We start from the raw sequence: 7,607 nt of genomic DNA, 5'->3' as shown, positions 1-7,607 counted from the left end.
TAATCCGGGTTTATGCTAAATTTTAATTTTACTCTAAATACTTAAGTTATGCACAATTTACAAGTATTAGGTGTAAAAAAAATCGCAAAAATCGAGATGAAAACGCTTCAAAATTTGCTGCCCTAGGCAGCTGTGTTGCCTGTGCGTAACAACAGCCCTGTTCAAAACCACCACCAAACGACTCGAGAAGTTGAAAATAGATACTTAGTAAAAACCTAGTTTCAGCATTTTAGTTATGCAATACCTCAATTTGATCTTTTCATTTTTTTTTTCTTGAGAAGTAAGCATAAGTCAGCAATATTTGAATCTTTAAAGATTTCCCAAGAATCAACAAATAAACTTCAGCACCTGAAAATGTTGCTGGTGGTGTATTTTAGAGTCATCTTTGAATTTCCTTTTATTTGGTTCAACATTTATGGAATAAAGGGATGTAAAATTCGAATTCATTTATTATTAAACTATATTTCGGACTTTGCACAACACAAATTGTACCAAGTCGAACACTTTGTCCGGACCCTCCGGGCATGGTACAAACCAAGTCCGATGAAAAAGTAATACTCACGCTTGGTCCGGACACTTCAAAGATGGTACAAAATTGGCTGTACCAACCCCGAATTGTACAATTTCGGACTTGGTACACAACATATACAATAAATTTATTTATTTATTTATTTATTTATAAGTTTCAGCACGCTAAAGATTTTTAAATTTTAAGATCTGGAACCTGCTTTAATTGATCATATCAACTCAAACATAGAGAATAGGGTTTTTTTAGGACCTAAAATTGACCCCCACAGTTTGAACTAGGGGGCTATGCCCCCTGAGCCGCTTTGCGGCTCCAACCCTCGGCTCACGCCCTCGCTTCACTCGGGCTTTTCGCATGACCCCCGCTTTGCTCAGCCCTAGTGACAAAATATGAGGGCGTTTTCGCTAGCAACTTTTTAGGACCACTTCATCGCTATAGCGTTTTTGCTGGCAAATAGCGAATCCGATCTACAAGGTATGCTATTCGCTGTAGGGGGTAATGTGTAGCTGGAACAAGTGACCAAACAAAAGAAAAAGATTCCTTTTATGACAAAACTACAACTACAATTAACAGAAATATGAATGTGTAGGGTAGGCGCCTAGGTGGTACATATGTTGTAGTTGCACAGAAAAGTAATTATCTCCCCCTTACACTCCAACTGAAGAGTGTATGAGTGATGGAACCTGTTTTCTTCTCTACTTTCTCTGGGATGTCTTTGGTTCTTGCTGATCTCCTCCTACCCCGAGTATCTGGTACTGATGTAAGGGATGTTTGTCAACTTCATTTACAGGAGTACACCACTGGTGCAGGTTTAGAAATTGTTATTAAATCGAGCATATATGGCAATAGATCCTCGTTCAGGGAGGTAATTTTTTTTGATCAATTTTGAGAAATTTATCCACCCAAACATATGTATCTGTAGCCAATAATTTTTCAAATTTTTTGAGATGTGTTTGAACAATATGTGATATGTTTATGACAGTGAAATACTCTTTAAAAAAAGAAATTGGTCATTTGTGAAACATTTCCAGCAAAAAGAAAAACATGCTGCTATTCATGGGTTTCTGAAACTGAAAGTGCTTCACACTAAAAAAAAGATATGTACTTAATTGCATACCTAAGCACATATATCCACACAATTATTAAGAGGAAAAGACAAGCAATTCGGGGTGGGTTTTTGAGTCAAAAACAATCTTCAAATTTTAGTCCCAAAAAAATGTAATAAATGGGTAACAGTTTCACTTGAAAATTAAAGGCACACACAATCCTCACAAAAAAAAGGATAGAGCTTTGAAATTCGCATTATCAGCTAATTCCTTGGATTTTTTGAGTCAGAAAACTGTATTTTATTTTTATCCCGAATAGTGTTGTATCAAATGTGATTATTTAAAATAATCGCAAAAAAATTAATCGACAAAAAATAATTGCTGTCTGAATTAATCGTTCAAAGACAATTGATTATAATCGAATTTGGAATAAATCATGCAAAAATACAATGTTTTTTCGTATTTTGGACCCATTTTTCCACAAAATTTTTGATTTTACTTTCATTTTCATAAAATAACAAAATATTTTTCAAAAAGTACCTCTCATTTTGATTTTTCATGCCTAAAAATCCAACTCTTTGCAGAAAACTTTTCAAATTATTGAAAATTTTGCCAAAAAAACTGAACATGCGATTATTGGATGTGTGATTTTTTGTCAAAATAATCGATTAATTCATCCTCGATTATCAGAAAAAAAATAATACCTAGCATTTACATTACATTTCACTTTGATTAATCGATTATTTTCATAATCAATTATAATCGGATACAACACTAATCCCATACTAAAGACTCAATCTTCAGGGAGGGAGATGGAGAAAAAATGAAATTTTTCAGGGAGGGAGATGAAAAAAAAATGAAATTTTTCAACTTTGTCGAATGAAGCATAAAAATAAATGTTTTTCAACCTTCTAAATTGAAATCCACTTTAGAATTAATTATTTAATTCAAGTTCCTTTTTGTGAAAAATTCAACAGCAAAACGTTAAAAGATGTTTTTGTAGCTAAACTATTCCAAATGGTAACATGCATCACAAAAATGCCAGCGAAAAAGCGAAATGCTGAAGTAAATTAATACCTGAAATAGTGTTTTCGCTTTTCGCTCTCAAAAATGCCAGCGGTTTTGCTTTTCACCCACAAAAATGCTCTGTGATAAAAACTGTCGATAGCGGTTTCGCTATCAGCTGTCATTTCCGCCATGTGAAAAGAACTCCAGATAGCGTTTTTAATGGCGAAAAGCGAATTCGCCAGCGACTTTTTAGGAGTTTCTAGCTATGCGCCAGCATTTTCGCTAGCGGATCGCATTTTTCGTTGTCAATTGGGTATGGCAATAGATCCTCGTTCAGGGAGGTAATTTTTTTTGATCAATTTTGAGAAATTTATCCACCCAAACATATGTATCTGTAGCCAATAATTTTTCAAATTTTTTGAGATGTGTTTGAACAGTATGTGATATGTTTATGACAGTGAAATACTCTTTAAAAAAAGAAATTGGTCATTTGTGAAACATTTCCAGCAAAAAGAAAAACATGCTGCTATTCATGGGTTTCTGAAACTGAAAGTGCTTCACACTAAAAAAAAAGATATTTACTTAATTGCATACCTAAGCACATATATCCACACTAAGAGAAAAAGCGATTTGGGGTACATAACAGTCAAATTTTCAGGGGTTTTGAGTCAAAAACAAATCTTCAAATTTTAGTCCCAAAAAAGTGTAATAAATGGGCAACAGTTTCACTTGAAAATTAAAGGCACACACAATCCTCACAAAAAAAGGATAGAGCTTGGAAATTCGCATTATCAGCTAATTCCTTGGATTTTTTGGGTCAGAAAACTGTAATTTTATTTTTATTCCAAACTTAACCCGTACAGAAAAATACTATGGTTAACTATAGTATTTTTCCATACGGGAATGCTCAATCTTTAGGGAGGGAGATGAGAAAAAATATAATTTTTCAGGGAGGGAGATGGGAAAAAAATGAAATTTTTCAACTTTGTTGAATGAAGTATATTCACTCAGTGATGGGATATCAAAATTGTATTTTTCCCTTTATCTTTGATTTTAGAAGCGCGAGATTCTCCACTTTTTCCGACAAAAAAATCATGATTCATTATTTCCCTTGGTTTTCCCATTTTTTTTTTTAAAATTAAAATTACGAAAAAAGTACCTACTTATAAAAAAACAAAAAAACAAAAAAGTGAGGAAAAAATAAAAATCACAACTGCTAATTTTAAAACTTTGGTATAAAAAATGGTCCGATATTATTATCAGTTTTTTAAAAGATTAAAGCCACTCAAATCTCAAAATCTCTTCACTTTCTCACTTTTTTGGTCGAAATCAAAAGCATGTAGTTTTATGTACATACAAACTTTTGCCCTCGCTTCACTCGGGTCTATTTGCTACCTACCTAATATATTTGAGAAAGGTAGGATAATAGATAATCACACGTGTTGAATACACTACCAATCAAATTAGTAATACGACGAAAGATCGCGAATTAAACGAATGAAACACATTAAACGAATGTAAAAACTCTTTTAATCGGAAATAATTAGCATGTTTTAGCCGAAATTACCACATTTGCCGAATATCACTACGTTTAACTGAGCCATGTAGGCTTAACCACAGTACTTGAAGGAAAGATAATGTTACGATGCATTATACACTACGTGCATAATACATAGGCCGAGGGGAAAAGGGGAGTTAAACCAGCAGTGTGGCCATATCCCTGCCCATTACATATGCCCCTCTGTCCTTATCCCCAGAACTCCGAAGAGAACTGGAGACAAGTACAGAAAAGACACATGACCGGACAAACACATGGACACACTGCCCTAACCACCTGCCCCTCTGTTCTTGGGCTTTAGTTCTAAGGCTCTTTCATTTTCAGAGATACAATTTATGGACGATTACCTAGTTTTCGGAAATTTTATCAATTTTTGCCCCACTTCGTTTGATTTTTCACCATCTGCGGAAACTCTGAATAATAAGACAACTCACCCAGTAAGCTAGTGTTTGAACAATTTGAAAATTGAACAATCACCAACCACCGAATAATATCTCATCAGAAGTTGACCACAAACCGAGAAAAACAACATGACATCAAAATTTTTCAAGCCCTACAAAATCTCCCAAGGTTGAAATTTTGGTCTTTTGAGGAAATTTTATAAACAGTCAAAAAGTCACGAGACTATCACTCATTCTTTTAGGGCACTTTAAACTTAGATTCATTGGCAAATGTACTAATTTTTTGGCGTAAAGTTTTTTGACATTTACAAATTCACATAATTATAAGATAATAACAATACAAGTTATGCATTATATAGAAAGATTAACAATCATCAAAAAATTCACATAGAAAAAGAATACATATAAATATAAATGGGAACATCATACAAATAGAAAAAGCTACATAATCTTTCCTTATGTCTTTACTTTACATAAGGTTGTAGAAAAGCATTTCACAATAATAAGAATTTTACAAAATATACAAGTCAAATCCGAATTTTTTGTTTTTTTACAATATTTGTCGAAATTTTGTCACCGTTGATTCAACCATTTACTGTCGTCGCAAACCATTTATCGCCGTCGTAGTAACCATTTATCGTCGTCGTGACCCATTTATCGTCGTCATAATAACCATTTATCGTCGTCGAATCGCCGCTTAATCATCATTTTTGGACTACGTCGACTTTTTACGTTTTCGTTGTTCGAGAAAAAAATTTTACAATTGCCTTATGGGCACATGGCATGATTTAAAAATGATGATTATTCATTATGCATGATGGATGCAAAAAATAAAATACACACACATAGTAATATGGAATGAGATTGACACCTATGGTATGATTTGTTGTTGTTTTTTAGGCTGATTAGTTAAGTGCCAAATTGAAGAATTTGATCAAAATTTTCTTCATTTTGTTACTGATTTTAGAAAAAAGATCCCTCGAATAATCAAAGTTCTATTAGACAGCAATTTATAGTGAACACTGTTCCCTATCTTTGGCAGATTTTTAAGCCTCTTTTATCGTAAGAATACCTATCTAATGCTGACGATCATGTATATGAGACAAAAAGATGATGATGATTAAATGAATAAATTAATTACTTGACATTTGTCAATAAAAATGAAAATGATGATAAAAATTCGACCTAGCAACGATTATTACGACAAAAAAAATGTAAGAAAAAATATGGACACAAGTAAATGAATGCATAATAAAGACCGATATAGCACATAAGTTAATAATTCTCACATGGTGATAGATAAATAATCGATCGTTTTATCGAATAATTCTTGATGAATGAAAAAAAAAAACACTATCCTGGGTAAATGATGATAAATAAATAAATCAATAATAATCGAATAATCAATTTTCTAGTCCCTACGTCAGCTTGTTTGAGTGATTTGCAATCGATTTTTCAATTTTGGGTTCACTTTGATCTTTTACCTAACTTTTCCCTATTCTACAGCAGTTTTTTCGAATGAAAAAGTAGCAAAGTTTTTGATCTTGAATTCTTTGCTTTATTGTTACGATTATTTTTTTAAAATAAAAAGTCAACGAAATTTGACATGATTTCACTTTTGTGCTTGAACTCACTTTTTGATGATAAATTTTTTCGAAATATTTTTTCATCGCCCTGTTTGGCTATTTTTGAAACATTCTTCAGAATGTCTGCCTTTTTTACGATTTTTGAAATTTGTAGATAAGACGATGAGAGAAATTTTGGTATTTTCGAATCATTTTATTTTTGATTTATTTCTTCTTTTTTATGATTCGTAAAAAAAAAATATTTTGATGATGATTGTGAGTCAAGCTAGTGATATTTGCTGTGAATGAAGGAATATTAGATACATGATATAAAACAATCAAACAATGAAATCGAAAAATGACAGAGACAAAACTCGAGTATTCGACTTTGAGTCTCAAATTGGGCATAAGTGCCCTAGCTTGGCAGACTGAACTAGAATGGCATCTAGATGCCCCTCGTGAATGAAATATGATGGTTCCAAGTCAGTAAGAATTGAATTGGTTCAAAAATCTTCCGCTTCTTCATCATCTGCCCGAATGATCCCGAGGGAGGAAGCTCCACCTTGTTGTGTCGCCCCTTCGTCCAATGCGTCACGTCGTCGACTAGATGATGTAGGCAAAGAAGAAAATGAAAGTTCCAAACTGACGATGGATGCATGAGAACATTACAAAGATTTCATTCACAATGTCTGAAGCACTCTGAATATAGACCAACTACAATTTGTACTTAGATGTGAGGTAATTTAGCTTGACTTTTTCCAAATGCCCCATGACACTCTCAAGAATTCCAACAGAAACAAACTGACCAAACAACCAAACAAATGCAAAATGACGATCATCAGCTCAAATATGAGCAACTCGAACCTATTTATCTGAATAGTGCGTTGTGTAAGTGAACCAATACTTGATGGAGAATTCTGCACAAATCGAAACAAATGAAAGTATTTGTCCATCAGAACAAAGATTTGAAACTAATAAAATCCAACTTCAGATTGCTGGTCAGAAGAACAGAACTTCTGGAATGAGTTGTCGTTTTCTGAATCATCACTGATGCATTGTCTGTAATTGTAGACAGCATCATAAATGTCGGAATCGTAGTCTGATGGGATATTGTCATCAGATTCATCAGAAACGTGTTTGTCTGATGAAGTATGATCAGGAGGACGAACAGGCTCATAATTACCAAAAATAGGATTTACTCTGTGCCTCTTTTCCTCCTTTAAATGGTCAAGATTCGAATTTTCCCTATTTTTTAGTGTTTCATCAGAGGTTTGATATTCATCTGACTCATCATTGGATTGATTACCAAGTGAAAAGTCATTCAAAGCTTCGTCGAACAATCGTGTATCAGAATCGGAATCGTAACTAGAAATATGATTCCCAAATGAAGATTCTAGCGAAGGATTTTTAATCAACTCTTGATTAGACCACTCAGACTCAGAATCAGCATCAGAAGAATCAATATCAGCAGAGCTGATTGGTTGATATTTCAACCTTTTTCTT

The sequence above is a fragment of the Planococcus citri genome, chromosome 2 (assembly GCF_950023065.1).
Source record: "Planococcus citri chromosome 2, ihPlaCitr1.1, whole genome shotgun sequence".
Lineage (NCBI taxonomy): Eukaryota > Metazoa > Arthropoda > Insecta > Hemiptera > Pseudococcidae > Planococcus > Planococcus citri.
Note: the sequence above shows the minus strand (reverse complement) of the source record.